This window comes from Oncorhynchus tshawytscha, linkage group LG17 (genome assembly GCF_018296145.1).
Source record: "Oncorhynchus tshawytscha isolate Ot180627B linkage group LG17, Otsh_v2.0, whole genome shotgun sequence".
Lineage (NCBI taxonomy): Eukaryota > Metazoa > Chordata > Actinopteri > Salmoniformes > Salmonidae > Oncorhynchus > Oncorhynchus tshawytscha.
This window is the reverse complement of record NC_056445.1, coordinates 21,901,072-21,923,009: the sequence shown is the minus strand read 5'-3', so window position 1 is coordinate 21,923,009 and position 21,938 is coordinate 21,901,072.

Sequence of the window (21,938 nt, the reverse complement as noted above, 5' to 3'; positions counted from 1 at the left end):
CGTATACAAATGTTACAGTATGTTTTAGTCATATCAATTTACATTTAAGTCACTTTACATTTTCTGTCATTTATTATTATTATTATTACTTTTTTGTTGTTTGGGGGGGGGGGTCGATGTGAGGAGGAGGATTATTAAAGATACTTTTTGAAGAGGTAGGGTTTCAGATGTTTTTAGAAGATGGGCAGGGACTCTGCTGTCCTAGCAGATTGGATTGAGGTCTGGGCTTTGACTAGGCCGTTCCAAGACATTTAAATGTTTCCCCTTAAACCACTCGAGTGTGGCTTTAGCAGTATGCTTAGGGTTATTACCCTGCTGGAAGGTGAACCTCTGTCCCAGTCTCAAATCTCTGGAAGACTGAAACAGGTTTCCCTCAAGAATTTCCCTGTATTTAGCGCCATCCATCATTCCTTCAATTCTGACCAGTTTCCCAGGCCCTGCCGATGGAAAAACATCCCCACTGCATGATGCTGTCCCCACCATGCTTTAATGTGGGGATGGAGTTCTCAGGATGAGGAGAGGTGTGGGGTTTGCACCAGACATGGCGTTTTCCTTGATGGCCAAAAAGCTCAATTTTAGTCTCATCTGACCAGAGTACCTTCTTCAAAATGTTTGGGGAGTCTCCCACATGCCTTTTGGCGAATGCCAAATGTGTTTGCTTATTTTTTCTTTAAACAATGGCTTTTTTCTGGCCACACTTCCGTAAAGCCCAGCTCTGTGGAGTGTACCACTTAAAGTGGTCCTATGAACAGATACTCCAATATTATCTTTAGTCTCTTTGTTGCCTCTCTGATTAATGCCCTCCTTGCCTGGTCCGTGTGTTATGGTTAATTAATCCATTTTGGTTAATTAATCCATTATTCATTTCTTTAATAATGGATTTAATGGCTGAATGGCGGATCCTGGCTGAATGGCGGATCCTGGCTGACTGGCGGATCTGGAAGATCCTGGCTGACTGGTGGATCCTGGCTGACTGGCGGATCTGGAAGATCCTGGCTGACTGGCGGCTCTGGCGGCTCTGGCTGCTCCATGCTGACTGGCGGCTCTGGCTGCTCCATGCAGACTGGCAGCTCTGGCTGCTCCATGCAGACTGGCAGCTCTGGCTGCTCCATGCAGACTGGCAGCTCTGGCTGCTCCATGCAGACTGGCAGCTCTGGCTGCTCCATGCAGACTGGCAGCTCTGGCTGCTCCATGCAGACTGGCAGCGCTGAACAGGCGGGAGACTCCGGCAGTGCAGTAGAAGAGGAAGGCTCTGGCAGCACTAAACAAGCGGGAGACTCTGGCAGCGCAGAACAGGCGGGAGACTCCGGCAGCGCTGTAAAGGAGGAAGGCTCCGGCAGCGCTGGACAGGCAGGAGACTCCGACAGCGCTGTAGAGGAGGAAGGCTCTGGCAGCGCTGGACAGGCGAGGCGCACTGTAGGCCTGATGCGTGGTACTGGCACTGGTGGTACTGGACCGAGGACACGCACAGGAAGCCTTGTGAGTGGAGCTGCCACCGGAGGGCTGGTGCGTGGTGGTGGTACTGGATAGACCGGACCGTGCAGGCGCACTGGAGCTCTTGAGCACCGAGCCTGCCCAACCGTACCTGGCTCGATGCCCACTCTAGCCTGGCCGATACGAGGAGCTGGTATGTACCGCACCCGGCTATGCACCCGCACTGGAAACACCGTGCGCTCCACAGCATAACACGGTGCCTGCCCGGTCTCTCTAGCCCCCCGGTAAGCACAGGAAGTTTGCGCAGGTCTCCTACCTGGCGTAGCCATACTCCCTGTGAGCCCCCCCCCAAGACATTTTTGGGGCTGACTCTCGGGCTTCCATCCGCGTCGCCGTGCTGCCTCCTCATACCAGCGCCTCTCCGCTTTCGCCGCCTCCAGTTCTTCTTTGGGGCGGCGATATTCTCCAGGCTGTGCCCAGGGTCCTTTTCCGTCCAATATCTCCTCCCAAGTCCAGAAGTCCTGTGATCACTGCTCCTCCTGCCGCTGCCTGTCACCACGCCGCTTGGTCCTGTTGTGGTGGGTGATTCTGTTACGGTTTTCTTCTATCTCCTCCTCTGACGAAGAGGTATAGCAAGGATCGGACCAAAATGCAGCGTGGTAATTTTCATACATGTTTAATAACGAATAAACACGAACAATACAAAAATAAGAAACGTAACACGAAAACCGAAACAGCCTATACTGGTGCAAACTAACACAGTAACACAGAGACAGGAACAATCACCCATGAAACACTCAAAGAATATGGCTGCCTAAATATGGTTCCCAATCAGAGACAACGATAAACACCTGCCTCTGATTGAGAACCACTTCAGGCAACCATAGACTTTTCTAGAAAACCCCACTATACCACAATCCCAATACATACAAAAAAACCAAGACTAAATACACCACATAATAAACCCATGTCACACCCTGGCCCGACCAAAATAATAAAGAAAACACAAAATACTTAGACCAGGGCGTGACACCTTGGTCTTCATGGTGCCGCTTGCTTGGTGGTGCTCCTTGCTTAGTGGTGTTGCAGACTCTGGGGCCTTTCAGAACAGGTATATATATATATATTTAGACTATTTGGTGTATGTCCATAACATGAAATCCAAATAAAAATCCATTTAAATTACAGGTTGTAATGCAACAAAATAGGAAAAACGCCAAGGAAGATGAATACTTTTTCAAGGCACTGTATCTATAGCTGTGTTAGCCAGAAAACAATGGTTTAAATATAATGAATTAGCTGAGTTAATTAAATAAGTGGCGTGCGGATAATGCTGTTGTCCATCAGTCCATCTTCTGTCTCAGAGAGATGGCTTTAAATGCTAATCTTACTGCTACTTAAAGCTGTCACCCTGTCCCTGACATGGTTTAAAACTTCTTGATGCAACCATCCCGTTAGCGGGATCATTTTCGTCAACATCAGCTTAATTGTAGAGCGCCAAATTCAAATTAAATTACTAAAAATATTCAATTTTCATGAAATCACAAGTGCAATATAGCAAAACACAGCTTAGCTTGTTGTTAATCCACCTGGCATGTCAGATTTCCAAAAAGCTTTTCGGCGAAAGCATACCAAGCGTTTATGTAAGGACATCTCTCTCAGCAGACAAAACATTACAAACAGCTAGCAGTAAAGTAGATTGGTCACCAAAGTCAGAAAAGCAATAAAATGAATTGCTTACCTTTGATGATCTTCGGATGTTTGCACTCATGAGACTCCCAGTTACACAATAAATGTTCCTTTTGTTCCAAAAATAATATTTTTAATATCCAAAATACCTCCATTTGGTTGGCGCGTTATGTTCAGAAATCCACACGCTCGAGCAGTCACAACGGGGCAGACGAAAATTCCAAATAATATCCGTAAAGTCGTAGAAACATGTCAAACGTTTTTTATAATCAATCCTCAGGTTGTTTTTACAATATATAATCCATAATACTGTAGCTTCTTCAATAGGAGAGAGAGAGAAAATGTCTCCTCCACTCTGTTGGCGCATGCAAAACGCTGCTGGCACCCAGCCATACAATGACGCAATGTGATCTTTCTCGCTCATTTTTCAAAATAAAAGCCTTTAACTAATGTCTAAAGACTGTTCACACCATGTGGGAGCCATAGGAAAAGGAATCTGGTTGATATCCCTTTAAAATGGAGGATAGGTATGCAATGGAACAGGGAGATTAGTTTCTCTTAGGCACTTCCTGGTTGGATTTTCCTCAGGTTTTCGCCTGCAATATCAGTTCTGTTATACTCACAGACAATATTTTGACAGTTTTGGAAACTTTAGAGTGTTTTCTATCCTAATTTGACAATTATATGCATATTCTAGATTCTGAGCCTGAGAAATAGGCAGTTTCATTTGGGTACGCTTTTCATCCAAACATCAAAATACTGCCCCCTACACTTGTTGACTTGCTGCCCGAGATCAAATCATTTATGGAGTCACGAAATGAGGAGCATGAGAAACTGTGTGATGATGCATGGCTGCTAGACTTTCCTCACGGACATAACAGCAAAACTGAACGAGCTTAACTATGAGCTTCAGGGAAAAGACAAAGACGTGGCACACATGATCCGCGCTGTCAATGCCTTTAAGGCCAAGGTGGGTGTGTGGGCCTCTCAGTTGAAAAATGGAAGAATGGTGCACTTCCCAAACCTGGAGAAAATGTCGCAAAACATCGGAAATAAAGATGCTTTTCTCCCACAATAATTCTGTGCCCACCTGGAGAAACTGGAATACGAATTCAACAAGTGTTTTCAGGAGTTAAATGACATAGGAGAGGCTGTTGCATTTATCTCAAACCCTTTCCTCCCCTTTGAGATTGAGGAGGTGTCCGGCAAATTCCAGCAAGTATTTGCTTTACCAATCGTAGTTGACATGGAGATAATTGAATTGAAAAATGACATTGAGTTGAAAGCAAGATCAAGAAACAGTGACTTTTGGAGTCTTGTAAACACTGAAAAGTTCCCCCTCCTTTCATCCTGCGCACTTAAGGCGAAGGCCTACTTTGGATCAACATACAGTGCCTTGCGAAAGTATTCGGCCCCCTTGAACTTTGCGAGCTTTTGCCACATTTCAGGCTTCAAACATAAAGATATAAAACTGTATTTTTTTGTGAAGAATCAACAACAAGTGGGACACAATCATGAAGTGGAACGACATTTATTGGATATTTCAAACTTTTTTAACAAATCAAAAACTGAAAAATTGGGCGTGCAAAATTATTCAGCCCCTTTACTTTCAGTGCAGCAAACTCTCTCCAGAAGTTCAGTGAGGATCTCTGAATGATCCAATGTTGACCTAAATGACTAATGATGATAAATACAATCCACCTGTGTGTAATCAAGTCTCCGTATAAATGCACCTGCACTGTGATAGTCTCTGAGGTCCGTTAAAAGCGCAGAGAGCATCATGAAGAACAAGGAACACGCCAGGCAGGTCCGAGATACTGTTGTGAAGAAGTTTAAAGCCGGATTTGGATACAAAAAGATTTCCCAAGCTTTAAACATCCCAAGGAGCACTGTGCAAGCGATAATATTGAAATGGAAGGAGTATCAGACCACTGCAAATCTACCAAGACCAGGCCGTCCCTCTAAACTTTCAGCTCATACAAGGAGAAGACTGATCAGAGATGCAGCCAAGAGGCCCATGATCACTCTGGATGAACTGCAGAGATCTACAGCTGAGGTGGGAGACTCTGTCCATAGGACAACAATCAGTCGTATATTGCACAAATCTGGCCTTTATGGAAGAGTGGCAAGAAGAAAGCCATTTCTTAAAGATATCCATAAAAAGTGTTGTTTAAAGTTTGCCACAAGCCACACCAAACATGTGGAAGAAGGTGCTCTGGTCAGATGAAACCAAAATTGAACTTTTTGGCAACAATGCAAAACGTTATGTTTGGCGTAAAAGCAACACAGCCCATCACCCTGAACACACCATCCCCACTGTCAAACATGGTGGTGGCAGCATCATGGTTTGGGCCTGCTTTTCTTCAGCAGGGACAGGGAAGATGGTACAGGACCATTCTGGAAGAAAACCTGATGGAGTCTGCAAAAGACCTGAGACTGGGACGGAGATTTGTCTTCCAACAAGACAATGATCCAAAACATAAAGCAAAATCTACAATGGAATGGTTCAAAAATAAACATATCCAGGTGTTAGAATGGCCAAGTCAAAGTTCAGACCTGAATCCAATCGAGAATCTGTGGAAAGAAATGAAAACTGCTGTTCACAAATGCTCTCCATCCAACCTCACTGAGCTCGAGCTGTTTTGCAAGGAGGAATGGGAAAAAATTACAGTCTCTCGATGTGCAAAACTGATAGAGACATACCCCAAGCGACTTACAGCTGTAATCGCAGCAAAAGGTGGCGCTACAAAGTATTAACTTAAGGGGGCTGAATAATTTTGCGCGCCCAATTTTTCAGTTTTTGATTTGTTAAAAAAGTTTGAAATATCCAATAAATGTCGTTCCACTTCATGATTGTGTCCCACTTGTTGTTGATTCTTCATAAAAAAATACAGTTTTATATCTTTATGTTTGAAGCCTGAAATGTGGCAAAAGGTCGCAAAGTTCAAGGGGGCCGAATACTTTCGCAAGGCACTGTATCTCTGTGAGATGGCCTTTTCACAGATGAAAATAATAAAGTCAATGAACAGGTCTTGTCTAACTAATAGACATCTCACAGACAGTGTCAGACTTGCTGTGTCAAACTATGAGCCAGACTACAGTGCACTTGCTGATAGTGTGCAATCACAGCCATCAGATTGAATGTGTATGTGTGTGTGTGTGTGGGGGGGGATCTCATCCACAGCCATCAGAGTGAGTGAGTATTGCCAGTTTCAGGCTATATAGGCTATATTGTTTACAAAAGTATATGATCTGTGTTGTATGTTGTTCAAAAAATGGAAAATAAAACAGTACTGTACATGATTGGCTTAGGCCTGTAATTGACTGATTATTGAGGTAATGAATTGTAGTAGGGCTGTGATTTGTGTGAAAGTATTTTTGAACAATTGAATGATGTGACTGTTGTCATAATATTTTGAATGCTAGTTGCACTTTGTCATGGAAATTGCAAGATTATGTTATAATGCTTGTATTGCATTATAATGGTTGTTTTATTCGACAGAATAGAGTATTCTGTTAACTATTGTGTGTGTGTTCTACTGAGGATGGGCCTCTATGAGATAACATTGACAGAGGAGATGTCTTTGGGTGATAAAACCTAAAGAGCATTCCAGAGCATGAGTTAATGTTTCTGTTCTATACCGTACCAGTGAGAGATGGTTCCAGTTTGGAGTCGGAGGGCAAGACACTGGTCTATACAATGAAAACTGTTGACACAGCAGTTGCTGTCTGCTATGTATTATAGATATCTTTCATACAAATCTTAACCTTGTGACCCATTCTATCTGTTGCTTGTCATGTAGGTCCTCTCTAGGTTTCTTCCTAGGTTTTGGCCTTTCTAGGGAGTTTTTCCTAGCCACCGTGCTTCTACACCTGCATTGCTTGCTGTTTGGGGTTTTAGGCTGGGTTTCTGTACAGCACTTTGAGATATCAGCTGATGTACGAAGGGCTATATAAATAAATTTGATTTGATTTGATTTGATTTGAAAGGGGTGTATCTTGGTTATAAAAGACCTTTGTACTTTTGTTTTATCACTCTCAACGGTTCATTAGAAATGGTGAGTCGTTGAAAGTCATTGCTATTGTAAAGCTCTTATTATTAAAGATGTCGTTTAAGTATAACTTTGACTTGTGTGAAGTTTGTCTCTCCTCATTTGATAATACAGAAATTAACCACCACAACTTACTTGAGTATTGTCATTTTGAAGTGTCTTGAAATATGGTGTTTATAAAGGGAAAGTGAAACAGAACTGTACATGATTGGCTTAGGCCTGTAATTGACTGATGATTGAGGTTATATATGAATGGTGAATGAGTAATAGGCCTGTGGAAATATAGAAAAATGTAATGTGACTGTTATAAAATGTTGAATGATAGTTGCACTTACTTCTGATTATAGTATTTTTATAATTAAATTAATACTTTGCTTATGACTGACAGGTAACAAAATAAAGAATGTCAAAGTGGAACTACATTGTGGCCTTGTTTTTTTCGTCATTTTTTGCAAGTGGTAGATCTTGGTTTACATTTGGGCTTAAAAAGGTTGTTGACCACTGCGGTAGACCATTCCATTTGTGTGGGCAGGCTAAGGAGTATTGTTGTCTCTGAGGGGTTTTGTTTGTCTTGGCCTAGTTTGCTAACTACCTCTCTCAAAGAGTGCAGTGTATAAAGTCAGAATATCTGCTGTCTCAGCCACTTCCTGTCACCAAGGGAGCACCCCAAGGCTCGATCCTAGGCCCCACGCTCTTCTCAATTTACATCAACAACATCGCTCACGCAGTAGGAAGCTCTCTCATTCATTTATATGCAGATGATACGGTCTTATACTCAGCTGGCCCCACCCCAGAATTTGTGTTAAATGCTCTACAACAAAACTTTCTTTGTGTCCAACAAGCTTTTTCTACCCTTAACCTTGTTCTTAACACCTCCAAAACAAAGTCATGTGGTTTAGTAAGAAGAACACACCTCTCCACACAGGTGTGATTACTACCATTGAGGGTTTAGAGCTTGAGGTAGCCACATACAAGTACTTGGGAGTATGGCTAGACGGTACACTGTCCTTCTCTCAGCACATATCAAAGCTGCAAGCTAAAGTTCAATCTAGACATGGTTTCCTTTATCCTAATTGCTCTTCTTCCACCCCAGCTGCCAAACTAACCCTGATGCAGATGACCATCCAACCCATGCTAGATTACGGATATGTAATTTATAGATTGGCAGGTAAGGGTGTTCTCAAGCGGCTAGATGTTCTTTAAAATGGCTCCAACAGAGAGGGCTGCCTCGTTTCCCACTCTTATGAATTTTTTAATGTATTCTTTCTTACTCTGTTAGCACATAAAACATTTGTGTGTTATTACATACAGCCGGTAAGACACTATTGGATATCAGAGTGACGGTAACTCATCAGCACTACCAGCATTGCGACCAGAAATACGACTTCTTCAAATCGGATCCTTTGTTCGCACCCCCAGGGCGATTGAACTGGTATCAGAAGCCAAGTGGTCTTCTAGTGGTATTCTAGTCCGACTTAGGAGGCATGCACACCACCCACTGCTTCCGAGTATATTACTCACAAATATCCAGTCTTTGGATAACAAAGTTGATGAGCTCAGGGCGAGGGCTTCTTTCCATCGAGGCATCAGGGACTGTGACATACTCTGTTTCACGGAAACATGTCTCTCTCGGGATATACTGTCTGAGTTGGTCCAGCCCACTGGGTTCTCAGTTCATCGCCCAGACAGGAATAAATATCTCTCCGGGAAGAAGGGCAGGGGTGTATGTTTCATGATTAACGACTAATGGTGTAATAATTATAACATACAGGAACTCAAGTCCTTTTGTTCACCTGACCTAGAATACCTCACAATCAAATGCTTACCGTATTATCTAGCAAAAGATTTGTATTTGGTTATAGTCACGGCCATGTATATCCCCCCTCAAGCCAATACCACGACGGCCCTCAAAGAACTTTACTGGACTTTATACAAACTGGAAACCACATATCCTTTGGCTGCATTTATTGTAGCTGGGAATTTTAACATAGCAAAGTTGAGGAAAAGGCTGCCAAAGTTCTATCATCATATCGACTATACTACTCATGCTGCTAAACCACTGTTACTCCAACTTCCGGCATGGGGGTGCCGATGCTCCTGAAAAAGGTTATCCAGAAAAGAATGTGAGTCTTATTCAGTACATCTAGTTATTGCTTGCTTTTCTAATAGTGCTGAGCGATGAACCGAAATGACAGTTATTTTTGGTTTTAAAAACAACTACACAAAAATATGAATACAGCATGCAACAAATTCAACTATTTTCCTGAGTTACAGTTTATGTAAGGAAATCAGTCAATTGAAATAAATTCATTTGGCCCTAATCTATGGCTTTCACATGACTGGGAATACAGATATGCATCTGTTGGTCACAGGTACCTTGAAGAAAAAAGTTGGAGCATGAATCAGAAAACCAGTCAGTATCTGGTGTGACCACCATTCACCTCTATGACCTGTGCAACGTTGTCCCACTCCTATTCAATTGCTGTGCAAAGTTGCTGGATATTGGCAGGAACTGGAACGATGTTGTACATGTCGATCCAGAGCATCCCAAACATGGTCAATGGGTGACATGTCTGCTGAGTATGCAGACCATGGAAGAACTGGGATATTTTCAGTTTCCAGGAATTGTGTACAGATCCTTGAGACATGAGGCCATACATTATCATGCTGAAACATGAGGTGATGGATGGCATGATAATGGGCCTCAGGATCTTGTCACGGTATCTCGGTGCATTCAAATTGCCATCTATAAAATGAAATTGGGTTTGTTGTCCATAGCTTAGGCCTGCCCATACCATAACCCCACTGCCACCATGGGGCACTCTGTTCACAACGTTGACAGCAGAAAACAGCTTACCCACACGGCCATCTGGCCGCTACAGTTGAAACCGAGAATCATCTGTGAAGAGCATACTTCTCCAGTGTGCCAGTGGCCATCGAAGGTGAGCATTTGCTTACTGAAGTCGGTTTAAGACACATAACTGCAGTCAGGTCAAGACCCTGGTGAGGACGACGAGCATGCAAATCAGATTCCCCGAGATGGTTTCTGACAGTTTGTACAGAGATTCTTCGGTTGTGCAAACCCACAGTTTCATCAGCTGTCCGGGTAGCTGGTCTCAGACGATCCCACAGGTGAAGAAGCCAGATATAGAGGTCCTGGGCTGGCTTGGGTAAACGTGGTCTGCGGTTGTGAAGCCAATTGAACGTACTGCCAAATGTTCTAAAAGGATGTTGGAGATGGCTTTTGGTAGGGAAATTAACATTCAATTCTCTGGCAACAGCTCTGTTGGATATTCCTGCAATGCCAATCCGTCAACACTTGAGACATCTGTGGCATTGTGTTGTGTGGTAAAACTGCACATAGACTGCAGAGTGGCCTTTTATTGTCCCCAACACAAGGTGCACCTGTATAATGATCGTGCTGTTTAATCAGCTTCTTAATATGTCACACCTGTCTGGTGGATGGATTATGTCAGCAAAGGGGAAATGCTCACTAATAAGAATGTAAACAAATGCGTGCACAACATTTGAGAGAAAAGCTTTTTGTGCGTCTGGAACATTTCTGGGATCTTTTATTTCAGCTCATGAAACATGGGACCAACACTTTATATGTTGCGTTTATATTTTTGTTCAGTGTAATTGACCGACATTGGTTCAATATTTGAATTCCATATTGTTCTTTCTTTTTCTGAGGTCAATGCCAACATTCTGCAGTAAGCCTACCTTTTGCTAGAAATCAGATCAAGCCAAGATCGAGATGTAGTAAGATGTAGTAGAGAGTGGAAGTTTCCAACAGGCCAATATTCTTCATAGTTTAGAGCAGAAAGCGTGGTACTTAACTACAATGACAATAATCCATTGCGCACCTACTTACCTGGTCTGTGTGATTATTTTATGCCTTCCATATTAGGTTAGTGTTGGGCACACTGAAGTAGGTCGGGCAGACCTGGTTTTAATGTCTATGGTGCAGACATGGGGAGAAGAGACAGAAGAATGCATGATTGACAGGGATAGAGAACAGTTGCTTTGCTAGGTATCTCTACCTGAAAATACTTTATCTAAGTGACTGATAGTTGGTATTCATCAGTCATAAAAGTATTCCGTATTTACTTTGAAGAAATATTAAAATTGTGATTTTGTCAGACAGCATAGGCATCAGCTCTATAGAGATGATGGAATGAAATAACAGTCATCCAATAAAACAAATGTAATATACACAACGTCTGAAATATAGTAATGTGAATAAATTATGGTTAATAAGTGATAAGCAGTAATGGGCAGTCACTACCATAATTTTAAAAAGTATTATTCTGTGCTGTTACAGCATTCAACCCACATAACGCATAGTGCATTTAATGACTTTGAAAAATTATCGAAACCGAAAGATTTGAAAACGTACAGACATCAAAAAGCACTAACACTAAGAATGTTCTTCGTTTTTCTACTTTTGCCTCCAGACCTTCTCCAAATGTTCCTGGGTCTTCCTGGTTTTCTTTTTTCCTGTGGGTTTTAGGTTAGGGCTTGTCTGGTTGTGTCACGTCCTGACCTTAGTTCCTTTTGTATGTCTTTATTTTAGTTTGGTCAGGGCGTGAGTTGGGGTGGGCATTCTATGTTTTGTGTTCTATGTTTTCTATTTCTATGTGTTTGGCCTGGTATGGTTCCCAATCAGAGGCAGCTGGCAATCGTTGTCTCTGATTGGGAACCATACTTAGGCAGCCTGTTTTCCCACTATGGGTTGTGGGTAGTTGTTTTCTGTCTCTGTGTCTGCACCCGACAGAACTGTTTCGTTTTCGGTCATTCTCTTGTTGTTTTGTGTTCAGTTTAAATAAATATTAACATGAACATGTACCACGCTGCATATTGGTCCGATCCTTCCTACTCCTCCTCAGCAGAGGAGGAAAACCGTCACAGAACTACCCACCACCAAAGGACCAAGCAGCGTGGTGAAAGGGACTCCTGGACAGGAGAGCAGCGCTATCTGGAGTATGAGACAACCTGGGAGGAGATAGAGAGGTGGTCGGTCGACCCAGGGAGAGTGCCGGAGCCCGCCTGGGATTCTCTAGAACAGTGCGAGGAGGGGTACCGGAGAATGGAGTTGGCAACACAAACACGGCTGGCAAGGAAGCCCAAGAGGCCGCCCCCCCAAAAAAAAAAAAAAAAATTGGGGGGCACACAGGGAGTGTGGCAGAGTCAGGTTGGAGACCTGAACTCCCCATGCTTACCGTGGCGGGCGTTGTACTGGTCAGGCACCATGTTATGCGGTGGAGCGCACGGTGTCTCCAGTACACCTTCTTAGCCCGGTGCGTCACATCCCAGCTCCCTGCATCTGCCGGGCTAGGGTGAGCATCCAGCCAGGACGGATGGTGCCAGCCCTGCTCTCCAGACAGCCAGTGCGTCTCCTCGGGCCAGGATATTCTGCATCGGCTCTGCGCACTGGGTCTCCCGTGTGAGCCAGAGCCCGGACATAAACCCGATCTTACATCTCTAGAGAGATCTGAAAATAGCTGTGCAGTGACGCTCCCCATACAACCTGACTGAGCTTGAGGATCTGCAGAGAAGAATGGGAGAAACTCCCCAAATACAGGTGTGCCAAGCATGTAGTGTCATGTCCAAGAAGACTCGAGGCTGTAATCGCTGCCAAAGGTGCTTTAACAAAGTACTGAGTAAAGGGTCTGAATACTTATGAAAATTGGATAGTTCAGTTTTTTATTTTTAATACATTTGCAAAAATGTCTAAAACCAGTTTTTGCCTTGCCATTATGGGGTATTGTGTGTAGATTGAGGGGGGAAAAAACAATTGAATCGGTTTTAGAACAAGGCTCTAATGTACAGGGATACAATCTGATGAGGGGACAAAAGGCTAACAGTTGTTTTTGGCACTGAAACATGCAGGTTTTAACTAATTACACAACAAAAAATATGATCTACACGATCAGTCTCTGTGTGTAAAATAAAGTGGTTAATGTGAACCCAACTCACAGCTAAAAAATGTAAAGTAAGCAATCCAATGTTATTTGTTGCCTAGACTTTACTGCAAATGACACTTAAGTCTTGAGAAAACAATACACTAATATTGCAGTTAGCCATGACAGCCTTTATAATATAACGCTTGTGACCACACACATCTAAATATTGCACTTGGGAAAAAACATGTTTAAATGTAGAAATAGAATGAAACAAACAGGCATCATATTTATACTCTATTATAGTGGCCACTATAGTAGACATTGATCAGGTGCACAAGGCTACATGTGCAAATATAACAGTCACTGAGTAAAAAAATATATAATCCCCCCTCACTCACACAAGTGTTACTGTCAAGTTCAACACAACAAAAACAATATTTTGGCTACACTGCACAGTATTAAGGGATACACTTTCTGCCTGTGGACATCTGTTCTACAATGTGCCAGCAGAACATGATACCCTTTGTTGGCATAATTGATATCATTCAGGCAGAGTACACATGGCATACCCCTATTTATGAACTGTATTGAGAAAGAGGGAAAGTGTGTGGTGTTCCTTTCAACTCTATAGTGGCATCCAGCTTAAACCAAAGCCAGGCCTAGCTACACTTGAATCCACTTGTTTAACAAGCAACGCCTCATTTTCACCTAATTCTCTCATTCTGAAAATTAACCACATATATATAGTACTGTAGAGGGAAAACATTAGTTCACAGATAGTAGGTACAGTGCCTTGCGAAAGTATTCGGCCCCCTTGAACTTTGCGAGCTTTTGCCACATTTCAGGCTTCAAACATAAAGATATAAAACTGTATTTTTTTGTGAAGAATCAACAACAAGTGGGACACAATCATGAAGTGGAACGACATTTATTGGATATTTCAAACTTTTTTAACAAATCAAAAACTGGAAAATTGGGCGTGCAAAATTATTCAGCCCCTTTACTTTCAGTGCAGCAAACTCTCTCCGGAAGTTAGGTGAGGATCTCTGAATGATCCAATGTTGACCTAAATGACTAATGATGATAAATACAATCCACCTGTGTGTAATCAAGTCTCCGTATAAATGCACCTGCACTGTGATAGTCTCAGATGTCCGTTAAAAGCGCAGAGAGCATCATGAAGAACAAGGAACACGCCAGGCAGGTCCGAGATACTGTTGTGAAGAAGTTTAAAGCCGGATTTGGATACAAAAAGATTTCCCAAGCTTTAAACATCCCAAGGAGCACTGTGCAAGCGATAATATTGAAATGGAAGGAGTATCAGACCACTGCAAATCTACCAAGACCAGGCCGTCCCTCTAAACTTTCAGCTCATACAAGGAGAAGACTGATCAGAGATGCAGCCAAGAGGCCCATGATCACTCTGGATGAACTGCAGAGATCTACAGCTGAGGTGGGAGACTCTGTCCATAGGACAACAATCAGTCGTATATTGCACAAATCTGGCCTTTATGGAAGAGTGGCAAGAAGAAAGCCATTTCTTAAAGATATCCATAAAAAGTGTTGTTTAAAGTTTGCCACAAGCCACCTAGGAGACACACCAAACATGTGGAAGAAGGTGCTCTGGTCAGATGAAACCAAAATTGAACTTTTTGGCAACAATGCAAAACATTATGTTTGGCGTAAAAGCAACACAGCCCATCACCCTGAACACACCATCCCCACTGTCAAACATGGTGGTGGCAGCATCATGGTTTGGGCCTGCTTTTCTTCAGCAGGGACAGGGAAGATGGTTAAAATTGATGGGAAGATGGATGGAGCCAAATACAGGACCATTCTGGAAGAAAACCTGATGGAGTCTGCAAAAGACCTGAGACTGGGACGGAGATTTGTCTTCCAACAAGACAATGATCCAAAACATAAAGCAAAATCTACAATGGAATGGTTCAAAAATAAACATATCCAGGTGTTAGAATGGCCAAGTCAAAGTCCAGACCTGAATCCAATCGAGAATCTGTGGAAAGAACTGAAAACTGCTGTTCACAAATGCTCTCCATCCAACCTCACTGAGCTCGAGCTGTTTTGAAAGGAGGAATGGGAAAAAATTTCAGTCTCTTGATGTGCAAAACTGATCGAGACATACCCCAAGCGACTTACAGCTGTAATCGCAGCAAAAGGTGGCGCTACAAAGTATTAACTTAAGGGGGCTGAATAATTTTGCACGCCCAATTTTCCAGTTTTTGATTTGTTAAAAAAGTTTGAAATATCCAATAAATGTCGTTCCACTTCATGATTGTGTCCCACTTGTTGTTGATTCTTCACAAAAAAATACAGTTTTATATCTTTATGTTTGAAGCCTGAAATGTGGCAAAAGCTCGCAAAGTTCAAGGGGGCCGAATACTTTCGCAAGGCACTGTAGTTCATTAGCTAGTTAACTCATTAACATTTCACGGATTGCCAGGGTCCAGTAAGCAACTAACGCATTATAACTTGAGGAACGGCAAGGAGTCGTATACCAGTTAATACTATAGCGTATTGGTTAGGCTACTAACATTTGCTCATGATGTTGTAATGTTAGCTAGATAACGTTAGCTGTTTGACTTTATAGCTCATTTTCACACCATAAACTCCATAAACTCAATTTGATCAGTTAAGTTGGCTAATGTTGCTCAATATTTCTCTGGCTAGCTAGCGGAGACTTCGATCCAACTAGTAAGACACTTCTTAGGGTTAGGGGCAGTATCCTGAATTTCCGCAAGTCACACCATATGTTGCAAAATGCTGCTTTTAACATACACAGACACCCTCATGATAGGCCAAGCATATTTTCAATCCTCACAGACACTTGTATGTTCATGAATGTTTAATATTACAATTTTGTAATTTGAATTTGGCGCGCTCCAGCTTCACCGGATGCTGTCGATTTTTCATCCCGCTGGCGGGATCAGAGCCCTAAGAGGTTTGAACAATGCTAACCATACTTGTTCCACCACACTTTCTCCCTCACCTCAAACTTTCCAAATGCCAGTTGTTTTTCAGTTAAAGCTCATGAAGTATGCTTCATCACCTTCCTCACCCCTGTCTCCGTGGTCAGGCTTCTCACCTACCTCTTCGTTATCATTCAAGGAACACGCTGGTGTAGCTGGTAAATTACCATTCCACTCTCCACACTTTCCAGAGCGCAAGCTGATGCTGTAACTAGCCAATTGGTTCTCTCTTCAGTCTTGTGCTGCGTTCTGTTGTTATGTATGGGGGGTGATAAGAGACATATAAGCTACAAGAGCCGGCTCTTGTAAGTGAACGTTGGGAGCTGGCTCGCATATCAGAAGAGCCAAATATATATATTTTTTAAAGATATGAATAATCAAGATTTAAATGAATAGAATGAACTAATTCAAAGAACGAACAAATTTTCTTTATAAAAAAATATAGGCATAAATGCTCAAGCGCACATATTCATTCTGACTGTCTGCTCAGACTAACGGCCTCACCTGTTGTTCCTGTCAATCAGACACGCAGTGTCAACCAGTGAACCAAAGATGCGTGAGGGAGGGCCGAGCCAACTCACTCAGTCACACACTTAGCAACCGAGGAGAGAGAGGAAGCTGGAAAATGATTCGGAGGCACAGTAGCATTTAGATGCATTTTTATAATGTAGACAATGTTAGAGCACAGTGTAGAATTTGCCAAAACAAAATCTCATATAAAGCCAGTTCTACGCACAACCTACACCGGCATATGCGAACTGTGCACCCAACTGTGAAGCTAGCTGTAGGGGAGCTTCGAGAAACTAGCGGGCCTGCTAGTGATAGTGGTGGTGCCAGCACCTCCACAAGTGGAGATGTATCCACTCAGTCAAGTAGGCCTACTCCGCAACCCACAGCAACGCAGTCTTCTATGGACCAATTTATGCCAAAGTCTATGTCTGTAGCAAAACAAGGCCAAATTGATATTGTATTGGCTAAAATGATTGCCACCAATTTCCAGCCATTTTCGATCATGGAGGATATAAGTTTTAGAAATTATAGCAATAGTCTAAATCCAATGTACACAATTCCAAGCAGGAAAACCCTTTCAAAATCACTTATTCCACAACTGTATGAGAGCACACAGGCTTCAGTGTGGGAAAGAGTCCAAAAAGCTACTGCAGTTTGCCTTACCACTGACTGCTGGACATCAGGGGTAACCACTTCTTACAGGTCGGTTACATGTCACTTCATTGAAGATTTTTCGATTCTAGCTGTCTTCTGGACTGCTTTGAGTTCAGCGACAGACACACCTCAGAGAACTTGGAAGAGGAACTGTTGCGAGCCAGAGAATGGCAAGTAGATGGAAAAGTGGTCTGTTGTGTTACCGACAATGCAGCTAATATAACCAAAGCCATGAAAGTTTAAAAATGGACCCATCATCCACATCGTGCCCACACAATCAACCTGATGCTCTGAAGGTGACGAAGCCCACTGTGGACAAAGTGAAAGCGGCTGTGGAATACTTCCACAGGATCGCAGTAGGTGCTGAACAACTGAAGTCTACACAATGCCAGATGGGGATGCCTGAACTGAGGCCTAAACAAGACTGCACTACAAGGTGGAATTCAACATTTTATATGTTGAAGCAGTTTCTTAAGTCAAAGGATGCCATCATCTCTACCCTGGCCATTGTCAATGCACCTGTTGATGCTCTGACCCAAGAAGTATGGGAGGTGGTGGAGGAGGTGTGCAGAGTCCTGGAACCCTTTGAGCAGGTCACTGTGGAGATCAGTGGAGAGAGGTACAGTAAGCAATTATTACTACATCATTATTTAATCCAGTATTATATATGTGTATGAGCAGTAGATGAAAATGTAGTATCAGTAGACAAAACATGAACCTGAACTAATAAGTTACTGAGACTAGTCAAGGACCATATCACCTCCACCCTACCTGACACCCTAGACCCACTCCAATTTGCTTACCGCCCAAATAGGTCCACAGACGATGCAATCTCAACCACACTGCACACTGCCCTAACCCATCTGGACATGAGGAATACCTACGTGAGAATGCTGTTCATCGACTGCAGCTCAGCATTTTGACACCATAGTACCCTCCAAACTCGTCATCAAGCTCGAGGCCCTGGGTCTCGACCCCGCCCTGTGCAACTGGGTACTGGACTTCCTGACGGGCCGCCCCCAGGTGGTGAGGGTAGGTAACAACATCTCCACCCCGCTGATCCTCAACACTGGGGCCCCACAAGGGTGCGTTCTGAGCCCTCTCCTGTACTCCCTGTTCACCCACGACTGCGTGGCCACGCACGCCTCCAACTCAATCATCAAGTTTGCGGACGACACTACAGTGGTAGGCTTGATTACCAACAACGACGAGACGGGCTACAGGGAGGAGGTGAGGGCCCTCGGAGTGTGGTGTCAGGAAAATAACCGCACACTCAATGTCAACAAAACTAAGGAGATGATTGTGGACTTCAGGAAACAGCAGAGGGAACCCCCCCTATCCACATCGATGGGACAGTAGTGGAGAGGGTAGTAAGTTTTAAGTTCCTCGGCGTACACATCACAGACACACTGAATTGGTCCACCCACACAGACAGCATCGTGAAGAAGGCGCAGCAGCGCCTCTTCAACCTCAGGAGGCTGAAGAAATTCGGCTTGTCACCAAAAGCACTCACAAACTTCTACAGATGCACAATCGAGAGCATCCTGTCGGGCTGTATCACCGCCTGGTACGGCAACTGCTCCGCCCACAACCGTAAGGCTCTCCAGAGGGTAGTGAGGTCTGCACAACGCATCACCGGGGGCAAACTACCTGCCCTCCAGGACACCTATACCACCCGATGTCACAGGAAGGCCATAAAGATCATCAAGGACAACAACAACCCGAGCCACTGCCTGTTCACCCCGCTATCATCCCGAAGGCGAGGTCAGTACAGGTGCATCAAAGCTGGGAATTGATGGGAATTGATGTAAAATATATCACTAGCCACTTTAAACAATGCTACTTAATATAATGTTTACATACCCTACATTATTCATCTCATATGTATACGTATATACTGTACTCTATATCATCTACTGCATCTTTATGTAATACATGTATCACTAGCCACTTTAAACTATGCCACTTTGTTTACATACCCTACATTACTCATCTCATATGTATATACTGTACTCGATACCATCTACTGCATCTTGCCTATGCCGCTCTGTACCATCACTCATTCATATATCTTTATGTACATATTCCTTATCCCTTTACACTTGTGTGTATAAGGTAGTAGTTTTGGAATTGTTAGTTAGATTACTCGTTGGTTATTACTGCATTGTCGGAACTAGAAGCACAAGCATTTCGCTACACTCGCATTAACATCTGCTAACCATGTGTATGTGGCAAATAAATTTGATTTGATATTTTTGATTTGATACTGTTCTCTCTTTTCAGCTACAGTATGTGACAGTCTCAAAAATGATACTCCTGTGTAAGGGTCTGCAGCGAATCACAGCCAGCCGCCAGAGAGAAGCAAATGTAACCACAGGACATGTGACAGCGTTGATGGACACCCTATGTTCATCAATGGACAGAAAGTTCCACAGAATGGAATATAATCACGTGCTATCAGAAACCGCTGCACTTGACCCCAGGTTTAATAAGTTAGCCTTCAGTGATGCCAGAGCAATTGATGAGTCTCTTCAAAGAATAGCCTCAGCAGCAGGGAGGGACAGCCCCAGCAGTCAGCTGGCTCAGGCACCAGGGCAACAGGAAGAAGAGTTTGACGAGAGAGCAACTGGGGATGCAGCACAAAGGAATCCCTCAGCAGATGCCATAATGGAGGTCTGATCCTATTTGTAGGAGCCAAAGATCTGCAGATCCTCTGAGCTGGTGGAAGAACAAGGCCTCTGTCTACCCACGGCTTACTAAAGTCAAGACAGGGAGACTCTGCATAGTGGCCACATCCGTTCCCTCTGAGAGGGTCTTCTCGAAAACAGGACAAATAATTACTGAGAGAAGAAACTGTATCAGCCCCTCGAAAGTGAGGCAGCTTGGATTTATGAATGCAAATCTCTCATAAAAGCAAAATATGGTCAACATTGCTGTGTGCTGCTGGTTATAACATGGCAATAAAGAAGAGAGAAAAGAGGAATTAATTTAATGTTTTAAGTGAGATTCGCAGTTTTGTACAATGTTATGTATTTTTCTTTGATATGGTGCAATATTCTATTATGTTGTTCAGATTGTATTCGTTTTGAATTGTTACATTTATATGCAATATCTTTATATACATTAAAATAGTTGTACATTAAATGCACATGTGTAATAGTGTCCTTTTTTACATTTATTTAAATTTGTGGGATGCTGCAGTTTTGTTAATTGTTATTTATTTTTCTTTGATATGGTGCAATATTCTATTATGCTGTTCAGATTGTATTAGTTTTGAATGGATAGATTTATATGCACTTTATTCAAATACATTAAAAAGTTATACTTTAAATGCAGATGTTTAATAGCATTCTTTTTCATAACAAACCACCTACCGACTTAGCCACCTTGAACTGTAGTGTAGCCTACGGCTTGTGTATTTCCTGTTATCGCTAAAGGCCTAGAAAAGATGATGTCCAATCTATAGATAATCTGTCTTTCCCTCAACACCTCATGGCATAAAAATCCACTTTTCCAGAAACATGTCTCTCACCGTTGTAGCTTGCAATAGACCTCGTTCTGCCCCCAGCTGTGCCCTGGACACCATATGTGAATTGATTGCCCCCCATCTATCTTCAGAGCTTGTGCTGTTAGGTGACCTCAATTGGGACATGGTTAACACCCCGGCCATCCTACAATCTAAGCTTGATGCCCTCAATCTCACACAAATGATCAATGAACCTACCAGGTACAACTCCAAATCCGTAAACACGGGCACCCTCATAGATATCATCCTAACCAACCTGCCCTCCAAATACACCTTTGCTGTCTTCAATCCGGATCTCAGAGATCACTGCCTCATTGCCTGCATCCGTAATGGGTCTGCGGTCAAACTATCACCCCTCATCACTGTCAAATGCTCCCTAAAACACTTCAGCGAGCAGGCCTTTCTAATCGACCTGGCCCGGGTATCCTGGAAGGATATTGACCTCATTCCATCAGTAGAGGATGCCTAGGTTGTTCTTTAAAAGTAAATTAATCTAATCTAATCAACTATATTTAAATGATGAGAGCGCACCCTTAAATAAGCATACCCTATTCAAAACAATTGAGAACCAGGAACAGATATAGCCCTTGGTTCTCTCCAGACCTGATTGCCCTTGATCAACACAAAAACATACCATGGCGTACTACATTAGCATCGAATAGCCCCCGCGACTTTTCAGGGAAGTTAGGAACCAATATACACATGCAGTTGGGAAAGCAAAGGCTAGCTTTTTTCAAACAGAAATTTGCATCCTGTAGCACAACCTCAAAAAGTTTCTGGGACACTGTAAAGTCCATGGAGAATAAGAGCACGTCCTCACAGCTGCACTGAGGAAAGGAAACACTGTCACCACCGATAAATTCAGGATAATTGAGAATTTCAATAAGCATTTTTCTACAGCTGGCCATGCTTTCCACCTGGCTACCCCTAGCCCGGTCAACAGCCCTGCACCCCCCACAGCAAATTGCCCAAGCCTCCCCATTTCCCCTTCACCCAAATCCAGATAGCTGATGTTCTGAAAGAGCTGCAAAATCTGTACCCCTTCAAATCAGCCGGGCTGGACAATCTGGACCCTCTCTCTCTAAAATTATCAGCCGAAATTGTTGCAACCCCTATTACTAGCCTGTTAAACCTCTCTTTCATAACGTCTGAGATCCCCAAAGATTGGAAAGCTGCCGCA